This window comes from Phocoena phocoena, chromosome 11, assembly GCF_963924675.1.
Source record: "Phocoena phocoena chromosome 11, mPhoPho1.1, whole genome shotgun sequence".
NCBI classification, from domain to species: domain Eukaryota; kingdom Metazoa; phylum Chordata; class Mammalia; order Artiodactyla; family Phocoenidae; genus Phocoena; species Phocoena phocoena.
This window is the reverse complement of record NC_089229.1, coordinates 69,331,351-69,355,535: the sequence shown is the minus strand read 5'-3', so window position 1 is coordinate 69,355,535 and position 24,185 is coordinate 69,331,351.

Sequence of the window (24,185 nt, the reverse complement as noted above, 5' to 3'; positions counted from 1 at the left end):
AGGTAGAAAAGGGGAGGGCACAGAGCCCTTCCTGCATCTGTTATTTCTCAACTGCCTTTGGCTCAAATAATTAATATGCCAAAGTGGCGTATTTTGGGTGGTATGTTTTGATGTTCTTCAGTGGAGTCAGAGATAGCATCTGGAGACTGTCCTCACTGATCTGGAGCTTTCCTTCCACAATAATGCCTTTCATGGACTTGGGGGTAGTCAGAGACAACAGAACACTTCCTGTCTAAAGTCAGATTTGGATTGTGTGGCCCAGCACATTTCTTTGAGTAGTCATGAGAGCCTTGTTATTTTTAAGGGCTGCAGCAGCATACGCTGTTAAGGTCATTAGATCTGGAACCAAAAGCATGACGTCTGAACCATATCCTCTAAGCTCAAATGCTAGCTCTTCCACTGACCAGCTGTATGGCCTTGGTCAATGGGACTAACTTCTCTGTCCCTCAGTTTTCCCATCTGTAAGGAGAGTCAAAGTGGTTAGTGGGAGGCATAAATGAGTTACACACTTTGAACTGTGATGAGCTCTCAGAAAATGCTTGATAAGTGAGCTGTTACTTTATTATGCAAATGCGAAAAAGCTGATTTTCTGATGGGTACTGAGCTTTTTCGGAGCTGGTTTTAGTTTCATTGTCTAGTCTGTTTTTAATCAATGCTGGGTACTTTGGAGTTTGCTGGCTGGGATTAAAAAAACCATCTGTAGCGGTGGAGCACACTGTGCTCTGTCAAGGGAATGACCCTGGATGGGATGAAGGGTTTAGTCTGTGACTGTAACTTCGGGAACCCCGTGATCAGCACGACTGGGAAATGTTACTATCTGCTGGCACCTTTCCTTTGCTGCCATGGAGACAGACAGAGCTCTTCCTCACTCTTTTTTTCTAGAGGTCTTTTCATCCCTATAGAGGAAATCTATCCCCAACTCCTGATTACTCTTACAGACAGACCTGTACAATCACATCTATTGTTGCTTTTTTGTCATAATTTTAACTTAAAAAGATCTGTGTAGTTTGCAACCTGATGACTGTTTCTGTAACAGCCATCACTATGACAGAGATAATGATACCCAAGTACAACAAGGAATGAATAATTTAACAGGAAAAATTAAAATCCCAGTGTAAGCTTTTTCAAAGAGATTTTCTGAATGGAAGGTGAGGTAGTCTGTTTGGTGTAGAATAAATTTACCCTTTCTTTTGTGCTCAGAACTTCTTGGAGGATTGTTCATATCTTATATGAGTAAAGTTGAAACAATTAGGTATTACCTATATATCTAAAAGCATCCATGCAAGATACTCTTGTTGTATGAAAAATCCTTTGAATAGTTAGTGCAGCAACCTATCTAGCATAAATGTCTAACCTGTGTCCCCACCTAGTTTCTCAAAATGTCTTTCACACATAGAACCCCAAGCTCTAAAACCCTCTGAAGCCATATCACCCTTGACTCTTATTGACTGGAAAACCAAGCTGCTTTGATTCCTTCCACAAGGTTCAGAAACTAACTCTGATGCGACTCCAGCGCTGTATGCTCTTAATGTTAGGAAGGGCCAGAAACCAAATTTGTGAGGCATTTTTCTTATGTACCAACAGTGTTTGGCAGTGTTTGCTAATGGAAAATAGGACAGGAGAGGCCATGAAGAGATATTGGTATTGCCAGGATCCAGAGGGCTCAGGAAAATGTGGGACCTCAATGACATTCAGGTTGAAACAAAGAGGAAAGGTGATTTATAGTTTAATAAACCATTATAGTTTTTGACTTTAGAATTTCTTCTGGAACTAGAAATCTGGAGAGCAATAGCCAAGTAATGGTAGTAAAGAGTTTAAAGAAGAAAATATGTTTTTGGTTTCAGTATCTCTTTTAAAGTATGCCTGGAAATAAGGAATGGATATTTGGGTCTGCAGCTGGGAGGTCAAAAGGCCAATGGAGAAGTTTTTTTTTTTTATTTTATTGTAAACATAAGAATTAATCATAACTCAAAAATGGAATCAGGAGAAAACCTGCAGCTGGAAAAGGAAACAAAAGAAGAACAAGTGTTTTAATTAATTTAGTTGTATATACACACACACAGTGTAACTATGTTCTCATACTCACCAGCTAGTTCTTAAAAATCATGACCTCAAAAGTAGAAGCAATACCGAGTTGACACTTGGGTAGAAAATCTAGCATTCCTATTTTTACCTTGGGCTCAGTGTTTAAGCTGGAGTCTTCTTAACAGATTTTAATACAAAAGGCTTTCTTTACACCTATTTACACCCCAAATCTGATATATTTCCAAAAGTAGGAATTATATTCAAAGCCGTGTGAGTTCTTGTGTGGCAGAGCCTCAGAGGTGTAAAGAAGGCCAGCAGCCACAGAGGAACATCGAACCAGCAGGAGGGTAAATGGTTCTTTCTTCTCTGCTTTGAAGTATTTTTCTTTCTAAAATTTGCTCTATCTTTTTATCTGTCTACCTATCTATCACCAATCTTTACCACAGTACAATGTACAAAAACATCTCTTCCAACTTTATTCTTTTTCCTTCTTCCAAATTAGACTTTCAGAATTTACAACCCCGAATACTGATTCTAGTCAATGTGGTTAGTTCTCCCTCACAATTACTGGCTACTCCAGAGGGCTGGGGTCAAACGCTTGATTAAATAAATTACAGCTTCGGGTCCCCTCCAATAAGCCATGTCAGGCTGTAGGCAACCCAAAACAATGCTCCCTGTTTTAACCCATAATTGACAGTTGAGTTCAGTAAGTGGCCTAATCACTGTAGCATAAATATTTATGGGAGATTTTTTCCAATTAAGGTAGAGGCTTGTTTAGATGCTATCAGTTTAAAGAGGGCTCTTCCAACAAGAAAGTTACTGTTAAAAGACATCAGGAAATGGTTAAACTCCAGAAGGCTAAAAGGTCAGTGAGTCTGCAATGCACCAGGGCTGCCATTCTGTTACCACTGTCTGCATGCGTTAAACCTCCCTCTTTCTCCTTTAAATGTGGGATTAAAAAATAGCCCTTTCTACCTGAAAAAAAAATGTTGGTTCATTCATATTAAAAATATCTATGTTGAGAAATAAAAAATGTGAGCAGTGACTCAGCCGGGTTTGGTGTTATCCCAACTTTTACAACAGGCTGTACATAGGTCTTGCTTGTTTGCTGGGTCTAGAGTACGGAGGGGGGGGTGCCAATAATGGTATTGAATGCTTTCGTAGTACGTGCTGTTAGCATGGACTTCAAGGATCTCTGTTGTGTGCAACCTAGGAAGAGATGCAAACATGCATTTTGTGAGTCATATTATCAAGAAAGAGCTGTATAAAATCTGAAATGTGGAGTACAGGCAGAAAAACTCCCAGAGGAGAAGAATATGTGATCTCAGTGGGAATTCATTAATCTACCAAACAGTGTGGATGCGTGTCTACCATATGGCACTTTATTCTAAGGGAAAACATGAAAAAGAGAGAGAAAGTGGGAAAAAACAATCCCCGTAGAATGTGAACACAAAATACCTTTGCCTGAAAATAAACTTGCTAAGTTTATATCAGAAGAAACATGGGAGAGTATCCTAGATCACACTATTAGAGCTGAGATGGTTTTAGAAACATTGCCATCTGATTTTGATTTTCCTTGGAAGATGGAATAAAGTATTAAAGATTAAGGTTATTTAGCAACAATTTCAACAGTTAGCTATGACGTAAAACACAGCATAAACCGCATAAGATGGGGATGATTGGTCTATGTGAGGATAACTTGGGTCTCTTGAAGCCAAAAGTATGAATGATTCTTTCCAAGTCACAGCTGTTACAAAATCAAAAGGCAGTGAGACACCTGAAAAAATATGAGACCACAAAGAGCGGCATTCGCCATTTCATAATTAGACTGGAAAGACAATCTACTTTGATCCGCTATCCAATCCCTACTTTCACCTCCATCCTCAATGTGAACCTGAAAAAGGCCGCTGAGCTCAATCTTAGCAATGACTTTGGCTTTTGCCCTAACTGCCCTTATCCTTCTAGGACTGCAAGTTAAGTAAACCAGAGCTTGAAACACTGGTGCAAGCAGAGTTCCCTGGAACATTCCTTCAACCAAGAAGGTGCATGCCTATAGATGCACAGAGCATGGGTTTGAGGGAGAGCCACTCTGAAACAGTGACACTTTGTCAGAGTTGACTTGGATTCTGCACAAGACATCCCTGGAGCGTGGAGAGTGCAAGGCAGGTTGTCTACTAAAAATTCGCCCCACTGGGGTTGGCTTTGGGCAAGGAATTTGAGGTAAAAAATTTCTAATACTTATTGTTCCTGCCCTTCTTATTCCCTCCTTTTAAAATAGCATATGTTCTTAGATTTCCCCTTTCATATTTTCAACTTAATGATATTAGTTGCTTCAGAACTGAATTTCACTCGAGGGGGAAACTGAAGCACAATGGATAGAACTTCTCTTAATTTGGACCCAAAGACCTGTTAGACACCATGGTGGGGAAGACAGTCGGTTACACAAACCTAAGCAAATTCTTATTCTACTCAGACTTGTCTCCTATTAGGTAAAAGTGTGTTTGTAGTTAGAGAAGTTGAGTTTCCACTTGAGAGACCATGTTCTATAGTATGGAGGATAGGAGTCAGCTCAGATCCCTATCGTTACCCTTTTTTCTGAAATGTTGACTGGCCTAGGTTTTGAGGAGGACACAATTTTAATGCTGTGTTTGGCTTATGAACTAGAAGCTGAGAAATAAATGCATTTAGAAAGTTCTTCTAAATTAGATCTCTAATGTATGGGGAGATTTGAGATTTGGGCAGATTTGATGTGGTTTTCTGATTTCCCATCTAGAAGTGTTTTAAAGATCAGCAAAGTGATGTTGATAATTGCTTTAGGAAAATGCATTGAATAGGTTGAAGACTCACTGCTAATTAGGAAAAGGAAGTTAATCTTCCTTCTACGTCTTCTTAGGTCTGTTTAAAGAAACCATCACAGATAATTTTAAGAGCTTTGGCAGGAGTGCTGGATCATCGTGATGATCACACTGGGGCTTTGGTGGACTGGTGATTTCCTTCCTTGTCTCCAGCTAATGTATATTGCAGTCTTGACCATCTGTAACATGCAATAATACTTCCTTTTCCTGGCATAAGGACTTCAGCATGAGTACTTATTCAGTAACTTTTTTAAATGGGTATTTTTATTATAAAAACTGTAATCTGTCCTTTAAAAATAAGCCCACAGATTATAAGAACAGGCAGAATTTTTTTAGGTTTAGGCAAAGAGCATGTAGCAACAGTTCTCCATTCAGGTAGTTTCCCAGGTTTTCCTTCTCACATACTTTCTATGCATGTGTCTCTCTCTCTAAGCTAAGTGAAGGAATGACAAAAAGAACATGCTGAGTTAGTTAGCTCTGTTTTGTCTTCTGACCCCAAAGATTGAAGAGAAGTTATTCTTGTTGATAATATGCTGTGATTTAAATTGGAAGAATTTTTTTTTTTTTAATTTTTGTTAGGGATAAGTAGGGCACTATTTAACATGCGTTTCATTGCTTGTACTATGGCGATGACAAGCCCCAAATAAATAACTAAACTTGAATCCCATATAAAATAATAAAATCAGAACATACATGAGATGTCTTAGGAAGCCTACTGTTTGTGTGCAGATAAATGAACCCATCTGACTAACCCTGAAACAAGCCACGATTCCATTTCAACACAATGATCTTGAGTCTGTGGTGGACCAGGTTGGTCAAGGCTTTGAGTAAACTGTTTACTTCCAGCAATCAAATCAATTCTTTCTCAAGGATTTGGGGCTTCATTTAGTGCAGTTTTGGAATTGAGTATTGTTCTGCACACCCAGAGAAATAAGGACTAGACTCAAGAAACTTTAGTTTGGGATCTAATAGTAATTCCACATATATATATATATATATATATATATATATATATATATATATATATTTTTTTTTTTTTTTTTGCTTTGTTCCTTTTGTTTTACTCTCATGGAAACTGCCATTTATGAGGAAATTCTGAATTTGTTTAATGTTATAATAAGTTTGTGCTGTATTCGTCAAATGATATAAAAGAAAGAATAGCTTTATAAACGATTTAATTGAATGCAAATTTTGAGGGTACTATTGAATTGTTCATAAAACAAAAAGTTCACCATTTTGTTTTATTTCTTTATTTTGGCTGTGCTGTGTGGCACTTGGGATCTTAGTTTCCCAACCAGGGATCAAACCTGTGCCCCCTGCAGTGGAAGCTCAAAGTCCTAACCACTGGACCACCAGGGAAGTCCTGAATTGCTTATGATTTAAAGAATGGGTTTAACATCCTTCAGGACTTAACATTCTGTTTTTCAGTAATTTTCCATTTTATTCTGTGGATGGATTTATATTATTTTGCTTACATCACATCATTTTATATAAAATTCAAGTATAGCCACCATTAAAAATACATACAACACAAAAGGGCAATGTAGTAAAAAAAAAAAATCCTAATTTTAATAATACATTACATTAGTGAAATGTTGCTAAAATCAGTCACAAATTTATCTGTTTTTTTCTAACATATTATTTAGAAAAAATAAACCGGAAACATACAATGCTAATTAAATATTGCATTTGTATAGTACCTTAAAATTTTTAAAGTTGTTTTATATCTGCCACTTAAAAACAAATGATCTTAATAATGTTTTAGTGGTAATATATACTTGACTTTTCCCACCAGTGTCCCTGGTGGCTAATGGTTGAGAGTACTTTTGAATTCGATCACATAAATATTTCAAACGCTTGGCCGGAATACGTTTTTTGGTGATGGCCATATTAAAGCAAAACCACTAGATTACCAAAATGTCTCTGTATACAGAAAGAAAACCTACACTTTAAAAAAAGGTGTTTTTTTTTTTTCAGTCAGTGACCATAAATGACATATGCAAAATTTGAAACTCCAGCTGATCTGCTGATTTTTAAGGCAGACATCACGATGATCTATGACTTTTTTGTGAATTTTTCTTTGCTTGTTTGTTCACTTTTTATTGAAGTATAGTTGATTTACAATGTTGTGTTTGTTAGTTTCTGGTGTATAGCAAAGTGATTTAGTTACACACACATATATAGATCTATGATTTTTTTAAAAAGAAATTGTCAAGGTTTAGACTCACTATTTGATTTCAAGAAGTTGATTTTAATCATTTTCAGTAAGTGCTGGTGGTAGTTACAGGGGAGTGGGGGGGACTCCATTTACAGTTTCTGAGACACAGGTCTGTGATCCCAAAGTTGGCACTTGGGATAACTGTGGCAGAGACGACATTGCTATAACTCAATTACTTCACAAGTAAGGAACCTGTGTCTGGAAATTTCCTTCTGAAGTGAATTTTTCCTTCTGCTGATAGCTGTGCTGTTGAGAGTCACACTCTGCCACACGATTTCCCTTACTCCATGGCTAGTCTAGACGGTGCAACAGAAGTCAGGGGTTCTGACAGCTGGAGCCTCCTTTCTTAAGACTTTTCAAAAGCGTCCATCGTTCACTCCTTTGTACACCTGCTGACAGTTTCTTAAATGGATCAGTGGTTTCCTTACTGTTCTACAGAACTGATGACAGTTTTCAAGGGGGTATGAAAAATATCCTGGCCTTGAAGTTGTTTACACCAATATTCACAGTTGATAAATTGGGCTGTCATTCTGATCTTACCACAGAGGGCAGAAAGGGGATTTAGTGGTAGCGTTGATCACAGTGATACAAGACACAAACGGATCCTACATCCATTACCAGATTCCTGCATTTGCCACCATCTGTTCTTCTCCATCTCTGCCTAGAGTGGGTGAAGAAGATCTAGTAGGTGACAAGAAGGATACAGGTTGTGATTCTGAGGAAAGGACATCTGGGAAATGAAGGTGTTACATCCCGCACTGGACGCCTGAGAGAGTTTACACGCCCTCCTTACACTAAAGTGTTTTCAACTTAAACTGGAAACTCTACTGTGTGGGGACTAGTTTACTAAACATTCTTGTCTAAAGGCCATGAAGTAAAAACGATCTCTCCGTGGTTGTTTCATGATTTTGGTTCTTCGGTTCTTTGGTTCACTTCCAAACAACTGAAATGTGTGGAGAGGCAGGCTAAATTACAGAGTTAAAAATAAGTGATGTTATGTTTAGGAATGATTTATTTCTGATTAAATCTCTATATATGAAATTCCCAATTAATGTGCAATGTCAGAATCATCTGGATAATTTTTGCAAGCAACTTCAATGTGGCTGAACTGGATTATTCTTGGGACTAAGGTGGGAGGGAGAAAGGCCGGTGAAGTCTGGCCATGTGATTAGCTGCTGTCCTGCTGACCAACACTGCTTTTGGTAAGTCAGTGTTTCCTAAAATCTCAGCGTCTCAGGATCACCAGGGGAGCTTTATCAAAATATAAATATCCAGGTCCCACTCCAGCCTTGAACAATCAGAATCTTGAAGGGGTGGTAGAGGGGCAGGACCTGGATATCTGTTTTCTTTGAAAAATCTGCCCAGATGATTCTGATGCCCTGACAGGTTTGGGGACCCCTGCTCTAGAGGGTGAAAGAAATTGATGGAATGAGAACAGCATTTTTAATGATGAAAAGGCTACCTGACACAAAGGGAGAGATTCATGGAGGATTCAAAGCTGAGATTTGATGAAGACTATTTTCATTATCAGTATTCTGCTTACAAAATCAGTTTATCGAAGTTGGAGTTTTTTTATTGACAATCAGATATATTTATTGTGTTAATAGCGGCAGTGACAATGGAAGCATATAGATATTTCTGAATATTAGGGTAGGGATGTTCAGAAATGAGCTTTAATTCAGAAATTAGTCTAAGGTACAAGGCTGATAGGGGGAAAAAGTGGAATTGATGAAAACTGGCTCTTCTATCTGTGGGCTGATGTGTGGATGAACAAGGGAAAATACTGATCGAGCTGCTAGTCTATTTGCAGGGTTCTTGCCTTGAGCTCTCTGTGGTGACTCTGACTTGAAAAAGATTGCCACAGAATACTGACTGCTTAACTGTTTAAGTAGTTACCTGAGATTGGCAGAGGGCTCTTTTAGGGGTGTGTGGTGAGGGGGATGTGAGAGGGGTTGGAAGAAGCTGAGAAATTTGGGAGGAAACAAGAGTCAGAAATCACTGGCCAGCCTGATAAGTGTAGAGGGGAATAGATTTTGTATAGGGATAAGGTGGTTCTACTGCACCCAGGTTTTGTCAGCCTGTTGGAACGATAACGTAAGCTCTATCTCATTTCCCACTTTTTAAGAACAGCAATCTATTAACCAAGTTAATAGATTTACGTTAGAATGTAAAATTTTTATTTTAGATAGTGTAGATGTACAAATGATTCCTTGGTTACAAAAATCTTGGGAACTTCAAACCAGCAAAAAGGAGGCTGACTTTTATTATGTAAAGCCCTCTTTATCAGAAGTGACCCACTAATCTCAAAACTGGAGTTATGGGAACCATTATATCTCTTGCAGAAATTGGATAGGAAGTAACTGAAACTGGTTTTCTAAATGGCAAAGATCAAACCATTTGGAAGCCTTAGGCTACAGTAACAGAAGTACTGGAGCCCTGCTCTGTGAGCTCCAAGTCCCTTTAAAGTTGTGCCACTGACTGAGGAGATAAATGGTGATAAGAGACAGACAGCAGCAGGGCCAGGGCTGTTTTCTTTCTGGGGAAAAGCCCTAATTTGAACTCTGCTACTCCCCATCCCCTTCTCCTATTCTCTAGATCATGGATGTTTGTTTGTTTGTTTTTTAATGCTGTCACCTTTCAATGTAAGATCCTAAAGGAACAAGGACTGTTTCATTTGAATGTTTTCATGTATATTTCTCAATACAGTGGGTACTCTTAATACATACTAAGTAACTCAAAACTTTAAAGTATATTTACCTCCCTAAATTTGTGCTCTAAAAACATTCTATTTTGTAAGATTTCTTGGAAGAGAATCTGGTGGGTTTCAGAGAAACTTCTTAGACGCTTTAGTGCCAGACTGGAAAAGAGCTTTTGTTAAATGAACCCAGGTTTTCTTGTAGTGGACATTTATGCAGAATTAAAATGTAAAATGACCAAGTATCAATATCACATTAATAGATCCAGTTTAATTAGCATTTAAATTCTCTCGCAGGATATGTGTATGGGCTACGGCAAAGGACGTGAATCTAAATCACATGGATTTTTATTTGTTACAATAGTACTCTTCAACTCAGTTAAACAAGTAGTTGAGGAAATATCTGGAAAGCTGACTCAGTTTTCAAGGCCCTAGAACGGTAGTGGAAGATCCAATAATTTTCTGAAGTCCTGATACCCCCTGACCTGAGGAAAAAGAGCATTTGATCCCAGGACCTAGGCTAACTTGATAACCTGCAGCACAATAGCCTAATGAATAATGGGATCTGGGCGATAAATAAATGTCAGAAGGAACGTCACAATAATGACTTACAAGCAATAATCTGATTTAGAAAAATATTAAATTAGGCCTAAATGGAAAATGGTGCTTAAACAGTTCCATTTGAGGGACCCAGATTGCACTCTGCTAAGCAGTGTTGGCGGGCAAAGGGCGTTTGTTTCTGCCGTGGCAGGAGTGTGATTGATGCAGCTGCCCCTGCAAGCTTGGTAACCAACTTATTATTACAGCAGCTCTGAGGTTTGTCGCTGGGCTGTGCAAACAAATGATCAACATCATGTGGGAATGGCAGTAAGTGGAAGGGCCTCGGTGGAAAACAGCGTTTGTGAAACAGGCTTTTCAGCCCAGAAGTTAGCTACTGAGAGTGTAAAAACAAAGGTCTTTGCAAGAGAGACAGTGAGCAAAGCATGATGGATAATCTCGACCATGCACGTAATTGCTTCCAGGTGTCTGGCCACTTTATTACTCTTGGGGTTATGCTACCACCCTGACAATGTTTTCTTTCTCAAACACGATAACTCCTCAGAAGACTGGTGCCAGCGGTTACTGTTACCTCCATCACCCTAGGTTTGACTCGGTTATAGCCCCAGTCTCCAGACAACTGCCACATTAGGGAGATTTAATAAGGTGCGTGTATAAAATGGAGTTTAGGGGAACCCCATGAAAAGTCAGCTGAGTGCTGGAAGTTTGCTTTCTCCATCTGGGTTACGTTGTCCACTGCTACAAGTATCAATAATTTTTTTAAAAGGCAGGTTTTTTTCTCCTCTGTATGACAGTTTTTTTTAAAATTACATATTTATGTATTTATTTTATTGAACTATTGTTGATTTACAATGTTGTGTTAGTTTCAGTTATACAGCAAAGTGATTCAGTTTTATATATATATATATACACATATATGTGTGTGTGTGTGTGTATATATATATATATATATATATATATATATATATTCTTTTTTGGATTCTTTTCCCTTATAGGTTACTACAAAATATTGAGTATAGTTCCCTGTGCTATACAGTAGGTCCTTGTTGATTATATATTTTATATATAGTAGTGTGGATATGTTAATCCCAAACTCCTAATTTTAGATAAAGTACATATCTTTCTTTTATGAAACTGACTGGCTTTCTAATGCCATTTTCAAAGTTTTTGGTATTCACAATTTAGTATTTAATGATTTAATTCAGATTTAAACAGAGTGAAAATATAGTGTGTTCTTGCCTGAATGTCAACACCTGGAAGTAAGAAAGTTCAAGCAGTTTTCTTAACCACCTACTTTTCTAGGCTAGAAAAATTATCATGAAAGCTTGAAAATAATGTCACATTTCATTTCTAAGATGCTTGTCCCAAGAATAATCAATTCAAATTCTTACATCCTTTAAAGTTATTGATACAGGCAGATTTAGGGACTTTGATAATTCAATATATGATTTTAAAAATTGCTGTAAAAGATCAAAATCTTGTCAATTAAAATAAATACTAAGGACGTTTTGTAGCTATTCACAGTTTCACTGCCCCTCTACCCTCTGCACCTGAATGTCTAGAATCAATGAAGAGGGAAGGAATATTTTTTGAAAGTTGGAAATAAATGATAGATTTGATGAAAAAAATATGGTATGTAGGATAAAACAATAACTCATCTAATCTGTTTTACCATTAGGCATAATTTGATTTAAAACATACCTAAAAGAAATATAAATAAATATAAATATATAAGTATATATATATATATATATATATACTTTATATATATATATAAGTATATATATATATAAAGTATATATATATATAAAGTATATACTTTATACTTTAACTTATAAGAATATTTTTATACTATTACTTTAAACTCTCACAAGAAAAAATGTTATCAAACTATGGGAATAATTTTACCCATAAAGTAAAAATAATTTTATTTAAATTTTGATTACTCTATTATTTAAAAAAAAGTTGGTCATCATGTCATCAGAAATAGCCTTTTGTTCTAAACACTGACTGGCACCTACAAGGTGAAAGTCCTGCCCTTGGGGCAGCAGAGGAGTTTACATTTCAGGGCACCTACAGTTGGACCATCATTCACCCATTTTTTTTCACATGTCTGTGTTTCTCTTCTCTTTTTGACTGTATCTAATATAGTCACAATTCAGGAATGAACTCAAAGGTTAGGTCTTACATATAAAAATTCTAATGTATTTTTTTTTTTTTTTTTTTTTGCGGTACGCGGGCCTCTCACTGTTGTGGCCTCTCCCGTTGCGGAGCACAGGCTCCGGACGCGCAGGCTCAGCGGCCATGGCTCACAGGCCCAGCAGCTCTGCGGCATGTGGGATCTTCCCAGACCGGGGCACGAACCCGTGTCCCCTGCATCGGCAGGCGGACTCTCAACCACTGCGCCACCAGGGAAGCCCTCTAATGTATTTTTACTCACATGGTTCAATCAAATTTTACGCTAAAGTTGAATTGTGTTGGAATACAGACCTAATCCCCAAGGATGCACTGAAGCATCACTTTTGACCTGGGTGAAACCAAATGCATCTGTGCACTGGTAGGGGGGCCACAGTGGAAAGCAAGAGGGTTATTAAAAAATATAATAGCGTGGGAATTGCCATGAATTTTAATAAACTTATCTTTCTGCAATTTAAGTCCATTTCTTCTATAAGAATATATAGATGTATGTATATATATAAATAAAATGGTCCTCCTTCTTCTTAAAAAGATGATCACAATAACTTTTCACTGTTCCAGCGTGCCAAGCAAATGGCTTTTATTTTGTATGAAGCAATATAAATGGGGACCTGGTCTTCAGTACCGCAACAGTTTTAATGATTTGTCTGAATTTATTTTACATTCCCCGTGACTGAAGTGGCAGGTCTAGGGTGGAGAATAGTCTGCAAGTAGGTCTTTCACAGACGTGCGGCCTGGTTCTGCCCTTTCCAGGGCACTATTCTTTTGGCCTGCTTTTGCACATTCTGCCCTCATTCGCTCACCCATCTTTGCTGTGAAGGTCTCTCTTCCTCTGGAGCCAATTAAATGACTGATCCTGTTCTCTCGGACCACCTCTCCCATTCTCTAGTGGTTGAAAAGAACATTTCTGAGTAACAGCTCCTGGAGCCTTCCCATGAGGTGCCTGGAGCCTCCCTGAAAATACAGTCTGCACAATATCACCCATGAAATGCTTGGAGTCACAGCGTGAACCCAGTTTAGGGCTTTCCTCTGAGAACCTTATGTGAGACAGTTAAAAAGTCAAAGTGAAGAAGGAGCAACAGTGGCTCTGGAAGGAGAGAGCCAAGGATAAAATGTTTCCTCTCCATCTAGGGCCTTGGAAAGACTTTAAGGAAAGGAACCCTATCATGGGGTCATCACTTTTCTTTTTGTGGTGGTGAGCATTCTAGAATAAGCCCACCGGAAAACAGGTGAGAAAAGTGAAAGCTTAGTTGCATATCGCAGGAAGGTGAGTCGGACCCCACCTTCTTGGTGTTAGCAGAGGTTTACATGTTACACAGGTGCTTGGGTTGGTCACAAGAAACCGGAATGTGAAGGGCTGACTGAGGCAGATATAACTCAACAGTTCTGCTTTCAGAAGCAGACTGCCAAGGCAGAGGCAGTTTAGGAAAAGAGTATTCTGTGGTCATTGGTTTATCAAGAAAATGGCAGTTTGGGCGTGAGTCTTAGAATTCTTTGTACCGGTGGGCTGTGGAAGGATCGTAAGCTGTGACCATGGCACTGACTCTTTCCTGGCCCACGCACACCTGACTGGGTGAATCTTCCAGAGCTCTGCTTCCGCTTTTCCTACTGTTAAGGCAGGGAGCTTGCATTTTCTCTATCTGAAATGTTCATCCAGTTCTACCTAGCCAAACCTTGACCATGCCATGTGGCTTAACTCCGACGTCATCTCGTCAAGTTTTTGCTGATCACCTCGACAAAGACTGATCTCTCCTTTGAAATCTGTGTGGGTTGATTGTAATGCTGTATAATGTTTACTTCCTATAGCCTTCCAGTGCAGTTATTTTTGTATTTATCCTAGTTCTTCTATTGGATTTATAATCACTTAGTGGAGACAAAATTCATATGTGGCACGCAGCGTATTCATCACTGTTTGTATCTAATCTCTTTTAATTCTGGTGAAATATCTCTAATCTAGGCATTAACTGTCCTCATTTTTAAAATGAAGAAACTGAGGCCCAGAGAATTGAAGGAAATTGTTGGGGTCCCATGGGTATTAAGTGGGAGGGTGGAGATTTTCACTCAGGTGTGTATGACTGCACAGACTGTGCTCTTTCCAATATTTTATGCTGACACTCTCAGGGCAGGGGTGGGAAATAATTTTTATCCTTTCCACAGACTGTTAAATAATTGTTGATTTAATTAATGATTTTGACCAATTATTTGGCATTTGGCTTTGTAAACATTGTATTCTAAAGTGGTTGAAGATGACGTTAAAGAAAAAGGAGTGAGTTTTGTATTTGATATTGTGGTTAATTGATGACATGTCATTTTAACATCATAGGGTCCAGTGATAGGGTAAAATGATAGGAAAAACTGATCTATTGGACAAAAGGTCCTTAAATTTCTCCCTATCATTTTAGTGCATTTTAAAATATGGATGAATTAAAGAAACGTTGGGGTCAATTAATTTATTTAAAATACCGGTAGCAAATAGGAGACATGGTGTTCTCATTCCCTTGAGTTTTTTCATAACAGATTAAGCAGATGTTGAACTCCAGGTCATCCTGAGAACAAAGAAAGTGCACACTCTTGGTCTGAAGTCACTGTTTCTACGGAAGGAATAATTTTGAGTGCAGTTTAATGTAATGTCCCTGGAATTGAGGTCCATCTCAGGGGAACCTGGGCCAGGTTGAATAAAAAGACCCAACACCTAATGGGCCACAAGGCGCTCTGCAGGGCAAGTGACTGGGTAAAGCACTGGGGAGGTAAGACCGGGCTCTTTCCCCTCCAGCTGACGGACGAGGACACTGGGGTAAAGCAGAGGAGCCATGGGGCTTTCACATGCAGGGAGGGAGGGTAACAACAGAGTCAAGACTACATATGTCTCAAGGGTAGACACCAAGTCTTCCTTGCTCATTCTTTTAATCCCCTCTACTCAGCAATTTCCTTGGTCCTTAGTTCTTAAAGATGCTTGTTGAATGAATGGCTCTTAGAAATTTTATGGCGCTGTGCTTTTGTCAACATACAGATCGTGTTATATAAAACGTTAACTAACGTGTTATATGAGACCAAGAGACCCATTATTTGTGAATGCTACTTTCTCAGGATTAGTCGGAGTTAGGTAGGAGGCAAGTGGGGCTGAGGGACAGTGATTTCCACAGTAGGAGCTAACCTCGGGATTAGTGTTTCTTTCTTTCTGATCCCATTATTCCCCTGGGTAGGTACGGCTTGAGGAAACGGGAGTAACATGCTTAAATATTTGTGTTGAGATTTACATCATGGGAGATAGTTCCTAGGATAATAAGATGAGTACTCTTGGAAACTGTTTTGTCTTTTTCACGGATCGCTTAGTAAATTTTTTTTTTTTCAAATCTTCAAGGGGCCCCAATATGGCCACAAAGAGATAATGTAACTTCCAAAATTCTTTATATTGTCCTAGGGACTGACATAGTCTCAGGAGAAGCTATTTCCAAATTTAGTTTACAAACACAATAAAACAATCTCTGTGGTAAAAGGTTTGAAGATATTACAAAATTATTTAATTAGGCCCTGAACTTAGCACCCATTTAACTTACCATCTATAGCCGGGTATAATACTTCTAAGATTGCTGACTTTGAATTCCATTTTGAGCTTGTAAGCCTTTGTCAAAACCTCATTTCCTTAAAAGGAACAAGAAGCCCTGTTTTTGTCCCTCACAGAGGAATTTGCTCAGGAAACAAGAAGGTAACAGGGTTAGTTATTTGAAGCAGATTCCTGCTGCGTGCAGCATCGTTGACTAAATTACATCTGAGGCTCCAAAGACAGTTTACTCAAAATAGGTATAAGAGCTTTCTGTTGATCTTAGAGAACAAATGAAATCAAGACACACCATCCATCTTCTGCATTTCAGAATTCCTAGAAGATGCTTCTGCTTTCTTTATTGACACTTGATGTAAAAATTCATGGTAAAAAGCAGATGTTCTTAATTAGCACCTAGGAATATTGCTGATAACCTATAAGTCTAGCCATTTGCTGGTAAGTCCCTAAATGAACTTGAGAAGCAAAGAAGTATTTTGAGGGAGGAGTGGAGAACCTGAGAAAAAGAAACTCTGTTAGATTGAGGAATGACCCCAATTCTCGGCTGATGAATAAGGTTCTTGTTTCCAGGGAAGTGACATTTATTCGGAGGAAAGAAGCAAAAAGAATGAACCTCAAACTGGAGACATGATTTCCTTCACTCCTAAGGCAGCAGCCAGACCCCGGCACAGGATGGAGTCCTGTGCATTTGGGTTTTCAGAGAATGTCATCGTGTTGCATGCAGTGATGGAGTTTGCTTACCTACTTATTTTTTGATGCTGTTGATTAAGCCAGTATGGGAGTCCAAGGTCCCAGACCAGATGGTCACAGAATTGTCCTCTGTGTGGTTTGGTTCACCAGGGTCATCCATTTATCTGTTGTTTAGAAACAAAACATAATCAAGCTCAAAAAAAAAAAAAAAACCAACCCCCCCCCCCAAAAAAAAACACAACATAATCAAGCTCGTAAAATGGTTAGAACTCATATCCAGTCCAGGCAATGAAGGAATAAGGTCAAGGCCACGTCTCAGTAGAATGCTGGGTTACATGTGGCAAGAGGTAGAGGGGGAATAAGATCAAAAATTGAAATATCAAGGACAGAGTTGGGAGTGGAGAAAAGCAGGAGAGAGGATCACAGGGCAGGATGCCAGGGAAACCACACTGATGCCTTTCTTCTCGCCTTCTTGAAGAGAAGCCAACTTGCCCTCTGTGACAGAATAATAATGCGTTGGATTTACATAGAACTTTTGTAAGTAAGAATTTTGCTTCTATAAAATATTGACATTTAGAGAACTAAATATTTTCTTAAAATATGTTTTTCTTAAGAGTTTTTATGCAATAAACATTCCTTTTGAATCTAAAATATAAACCCCATAAGAGCGAGGAGTGAGTTTCACTCACCATTGCATTCCCAATGCACAGGACAGGACAGTACCTCCTAAATATTTATTAAGTGAATGAAACAGAAAGGAAACTCTCATGTACCAGGCACTATGCTGGACACACATAGCTCCGGCTTTCAAGAAGTTTATTAGAAGATTTAGGACATATTCATAAATAACCAAACACAAGGCAGATAATGGCATCAGAGGAGATCATACTCAATGAGTTTATAGTGAGGGTGGAGTCTTCTTGGTGGGTGGGAAGTGGGGGGAGATAAAGGAGGACTCCATAGCGTCAGTTATATTCTAGTTAGGGTTTGTAGGATGGGTTGGGGTTTAGAAATGACATGGATGGAGAAAAAAGTATTCCAGGCCAAAGAAAATGCATGAATGAGGGTATTTGCGAAAGTGTAGGGACCCTGAGTAGTTAATTTGAGCTAAAGTGAAAGCTACATGATGGGGGAATCATGGGAGGTAAGGTTGGGAATGGGAGTCAGGATAAACTGATTGAATTGATCACAGAAAGTAGTGTGAATACCGTAGAAATGAGTTTGGGCTTTATTCTGCAGGATGGAGAGGTACTGGGAGTTTTTGAAAAGGAGAAATAAGTCTAGGGTTGTATTCTTGAAAAATGCAATAGGCAGTAGGACAGGGGATGAATTGGAGGAAAGTGAAGTTAGAAGCAACTAGGGAGCCCTTCCCGGGGCCCAGGCAAAAAGCCATGAGCATCTGAACCAGGGCAGTGATAATGAGGGTGAGACATGCAGATGCACATGGAAGGTATCAACATCACAGAAGGAGGGTCTTAGGTGCAGAGGGAATAGCCAGGTCTAACTGTTTGAGGTAGAGTTGGAGACATGAGAGTGAAACTTGGGAGAGAAAGCAGGGAAAGGAAAAGATTTGGAAGCCATTTTTATAGAGCTGTTGGTTGAGGCTGTAAAATTGAACCAGGCACCGAGTGAGAGAGAGTCAAAAGAATAGGGAACTTGGCCGAGAAAGATTCTTTAGGAACACCTGAATTTATGGAGATGATTAAGGAAGAAGAACTGGAGAAAAATGCAGAGGAAAGACTGTCAGTGGCATAGAGAGTGAGGGGCATGCATGATGGAAACCATGTGAGAGGATTTCGAGAGTGAGTGCTCACAGCTTCTCATGCGGTTAGAAGGTGAAGATGCAAAATGAGAAAAAACACTGTCAATGAAAAGTGTCTCATTAGAGACACTTAAGGGAGTACGCAGTGATAAAACTGAGACAGTGGCACAATTCACGAATTCTGGAAGTTTAAGAGCAAAGAGCTATATAGTGCCTTGACTGAGAGATAAAGGACCTGGGGAAAATCTTATGGATAGGACTAGCTTGTGTTGCCTGTTACGAATGGAAGGATAGAAGGAGTAGGACAAAGAGGGAGAGAGGGAAAATGGAAGGTGGTAAGGGGGGAGGGAGGGAGGAAGAGAGAGAGAGAAAATGGACGGAGCGTTTGGAAATATCCTGGAATCACTGGACATTTTTTTCTCTCTGATTTTTTCCAGTAGAGCCTAGAAAAGGGGCTTAGTATATAAGAGATGTCAGATTATCTGTTGACTATGGAATGTTTTCCTGAATTCTGCTTTTGCCAAGACCCAAGTTATGTTTTTGCAGAAGATCTTTTTCCTATCATTGTCTTATCATTTGTTGGCTGGGGTGTTCCCAGACTGTACCTGGTCTGCCAGTTTGGAAACAGACCTAGACTTTTCATTCCAGAGTATAAAAACTTACTGTTGAAGCTATTGTCATAACTTATCCTTTCATTCATGTGAATGGCTCAGATTAGAATGGCCCCATCAAGTCATGTTGTCCCTTTTAAGGGTTATTTCTGCTTGTTTCTTGGCACGGGCTTGGACTGCTTTTGAAAATGGAAGCCAATGCCAAAATTACACGCATATTCATAAACTATAAACAAACACAAAATTATACATACACAATCCGACACACCCCCTATAATAATAAAACTGAAACCAAAGACACCACACAAAATACTTTTTTGCTTTGCTGGCAGAGGTTCTGGAAGGCTTTTTGTAATACTGGGCTCAATTTTCAGAGCCCAGTATTACAAGTCCACACAAAGATAGTACACACAAAAGAATTATTCTCAGATGTAGGATTGCAGTACTGTTTGCAACTCAAATATGTACTATCTGGGGTGCTGTTTGAGGTTCACAATCCAGTACTTATAACTATGTAGCTCTGGTCGTGTTTTCAACATATTCTTGGAAAAGTTCCTTTATTTGCTTTTTAGCATCCACAGGCCTTTGCAATTTGTTCTCTTATTTGGACTGTATAAACAGCATCAAGATGCTTTTTGCCTTTCATTCAAACAAACAATGGCTTTGTAACTAAGAAGAAAATTAGTAACAGGTGAAAGTTTATTTTTAATGACGTTGAGATCAAATTGCTGTTTAACTTACAGAACAAACTCCCCCCACGTCTCTTTTAATGTTTCAAAATTATTTATAAATTAAACTTAACCTCTAAACATGCTCAGAGCATAAAAATGGCCTCTTTATTCTGTATTACTAACCGAATACAAAGAATATTGCTTTGTTCTGACTTTTTTTCTTTGCAAATTTATTTTTAAAACATCTTGCATTATAAAAGTTTACATAGAGCTGTCTTGGAGATTTTTAATTTTGTGCTTGCATGTACATCAGAGTTTTGTGCTTAGAATTATGTTTTTTTTTTTTAAATTTATACCAATGTTTGCTTTTATTAGATATGTTTCATATTTCATTGTATCAACATTATTGTATCTTTTGGGGACTTTTCTTTATAGTTATCCTATTTCATTACTGTAATTTACATAGCTTATAACCACCAATTTAATAAGAATATTCACTAAAGGTTAAATCCTCCCTACGTTCTTCCTCTTTCTTTAAAAAGCCATAGAGTGTCTGGCACCTATAGAACTACATAAACAATATAAATCAAGATCAGGTTTTACCCAATGTCTCTACTTCTACCATAAATTCCTGTTGAAATAACTCAAATGTTGAATGATTCCATTAATAATCTTTTCATAAAGTATTTGGGACAGAAGAAAGATAGATTTCAGCTCAAACAAAGAGTGTTTTAAAAATCGAGAGCTCTTCAAAGATGAGAGCAGTGGTCTTGAAAGGTGGAGGGGGTCCCGAAAGTAGGTCGGCCCCTGGGGAGGAGGCATCCCTCTTAGATGAGATACTGGGAAAAATTGCCCATGCCTTGGACTTGTTATGTGAAATGCTAAGAATCTATCAATCTATGAGAATTGCAAACTTGAGAATAATTCCACAATGGGATCCAGCTGAAATAATGCAGATTTTGAATCCTGAGGTGTGATGTGGTGAATGGATATGTTTGAGGGGGGAGAAATAGCTTTATATGGCCTTGAAAGTGACTTTGGTGACAAGTTAGAATTTCATTTTATTTTATTTTATTTTATTTTTGTTCCAACATTAGGGATTTTCTGTCTTATTTTGAAGGCTTTTGTTTGTAACACTGTACAACACATGTGACTATTTCTAAACGAAGTTAAAAAAGGTAGGTTAAGAGTGCAAACTCCCATGGGTTCAGAGCATGTCTACTTCATCCAGCCCTTGGCATTCTTGTGCAATATTCTAAAATATCTTGTGAATATGAGATTCTGCAAATATTGCACAGATGCAATCCAACCCCACTTAACAATTTATTAGATATCAGTTATGTGTAGCAATTATGCTAGCATAAGACCCAGTCCTCTAATTAAGGGGTTTGCATTCAGAGGGATAGAAAGCAGGTAGAAGACTTAGGTGTTTTTACTTCTCTTCTACTCTCTTCCTCATATTACCTTTCCTCCTTTTTCCCACTGACAAACTGAGTGAGGAAATCCAGACTAGGGAACCATGGGTGTTTTGGGAACAGTTTAGCTTGGCAAAGAGGTTCTGATGATGGCAGCGTCAGTGGCTTAGAGGTAAATCTGGACATAGGGAAACCTGCAATATTTTTTCAGGCCAAGGATGGGTGAAATTCCAGTGAATGGAAGGAATCTATCTATGTTGATTTAACCAATACGTAGGTAGGATAAATTTCAGTGTTCCTCTCCCAGCTACGTTCCTAAAGCCTTTCTTTCCCTCCTTACTTTGGTGTAACCCCCATTATCATGCTACCATGAGTCTCCAAAATGCCTTCCCCTCTCCTACTCCAAATCAAAACTACACCTCTCTAAGGAAATGATTTTGATCATTCTTGACCCGGAGTGAATGGAGTCCCAGGGCACCTCTGGGAAGTGGTGCATTTTAAAGACAAACACATTGATCCGGTGACCATAAAACTGCTGTGAGGTGTTGGGTGACAGCACAGGGAACACAGTTCTGAGTTGGGGGCTGCTGGCCTGCTCATCTTTCCAAGGACTAAAATGTATGGAGTCAGCTTGGCAGAAACAGATGTTTAGCTGCCACTTTCTCCCACTTGTGTAGACACTGCATCCCAGGGACTAAGAAGAAAGAGCTGTTGCTCAGTGAGAGGGTGTGTGTTCCCAGAGTGTATCACAAATATTGGAAATCCAGGCTCCCGGCAGTGGGGTCTTCTTTGAATCTCTTGCAGCACAGTTTTAACTAAGTATACTACCAGCACTGTTCCAGTCACCTACTGCTACATAAAATGTCCCAAACTAGGAGGTGTAAAACTGCAACCATTTTACAATGCTTATGATTCTGGAGGTGAGGAATCACAGAGGGCACAGCTCCACAATAGGTGGGGCCTCAGCTGGGAAGACTCCAGTGACTGGGGCTGACCCACAGGACTGGGGCTAGAATCACCTGGAGATGTCTTCAGTCACAGGCCTGACACCTGGGCTGGAATTACGCAGAATGGGTTCAATTGGGATTGTTCACCAGAACACCTACTTGTCCCCTCTCCAGATGGCTTGGGCTTCCTCATAACATGGTAGCTGGGTTCAGAGAGGAGGTGTCCAGGAGGGTCAGGAGAGTGTTTCAAGAGAACCAAGGGAAGCTGCAGACTTTCCTCACCTCACCTGGGGTTACAAGGGCGGCACGAGGCCAGCCGGATTCAAGAGGAGAGGAAGTAGAGCCACTTCTTGATGGAGGAGAGTCCCAGTCATCCTGGAAGAGCATGTGGGAAAGGAGTTAGTGGCGTGGTCCTGCTGGGAAAGCACGGCTGGCCAGAGCACTTCACAGCATGGCCCCTTATAGTCCAGCCCATGCTCCATCTCCACACATGGTCTCCAGTGCTCTCAGCCACCCTGAAGGTAAACATTACCCTCATTTCTGAGCTAAAGAAACTGAGGCCCAAAGAAGCTTAGAGATTTGCCTCAGGCCACACAGTGATAAAGCCAGAATTGTACCCCAGCTCTGCGTTGCTCCAAAGACCACACTCCTTCCATTTATGACATTTTTATATTAGATTATATGGGGAAAGGGGAAAATTGTGATTAATAGAACTAGTTTTAACTTGCTATGGTAATTAGCAAATTATAAGGGATTATTTAAACTGAAATAAATACATGTTCACATTTGAGAAATGAGAAAGTCTCACACAATACAAGTCATTTTCCCTTCTTAGTGAATTTTTTTTTTTTTTTTTGGTCTACCCTGGAACAAGTTGAAAATATGATGTAAACATGAAGGTAGACTTTCTAAATTTGGGTTATGTACTGTTTAGGCAATAAAGGGGTAGTCAAATGCTTTGGGAGGAAAGGAACAAAATCTCCCAATTTTTATAGTGAGACAACAGCAGATTATCTGAAAGTGTTAACTGTATGTGGCAGACACGTCGTGAGAGCGAAAAATCAAGATTGTTTTTAACTACATTCCTTGTTTCAAAACTTTCCAATGCATCTCTCTATAGACTCTCCGACGTTAATTAAAACCAACTTGTTCAAGCGTTTGTGATGTATTAGATAAAATATTAAGATATTTTATTTTCAAAGGGAAAGTGTAAATGACAAATGCTTTGTTTGTATCTGTACGTAAATGTACATTGCTGTGACCTGGAGTTAACTAAAAAGGTAGAAGATAAAATTTCACAAAATGTATACAAATACTAAATTTCTGGTTCTAGCATCTTTGTGTGTATATATATGTGGGAGAGGGAGTGGGATGCTGGGAGAAACATGCTGCTTTTTCTTTGAGGAAAAATATTGCTTTCAAACTAGGTTTGATTTATGTAACTTGCATATATTTACTTTAGAGAACAAAGAGTAAATTATCAGGACTCTGAATGACCGGTAAATCCCACAGACACAGATTCCTCATAATAGTGAGCTGTTATGCTTTCTAGATAAATGTGTTAATAATTTACAACTCCCAGGCAGTTTGAGGGGGTGATTCTGAGGTGTTTTCAGGGAATGGAACCTCAACTCTGATATATGTTGTCATTGCTAATTGAGCATTTGTGTCATTATTCACAGTGTGAGTTTTAAAGTTTCCTCTCTAGAGTTCCCATGGAGCACAGCAACAAGCAACGGGCCTAGAGGATTGTCAGTAGAAAGTATCACAGTTTCAGAGTCTGGGAGGGAGTGGTGTTTTGTGGGAAGGGAAGCTCAGGAACCAAGAAAGGGCGGGAACTACATTTCCCCCCTTGGATTCCATGTTTGTTTGCTAGGGCTGGTGTCACAGAGTAGGTACCACACACCAGGTAGCTCAAACAGCAGAACATTTATTTTCCCAGAGTTCTGGAGGCTAGAGGTCTGCAATCAAGGTGTTGGCAGG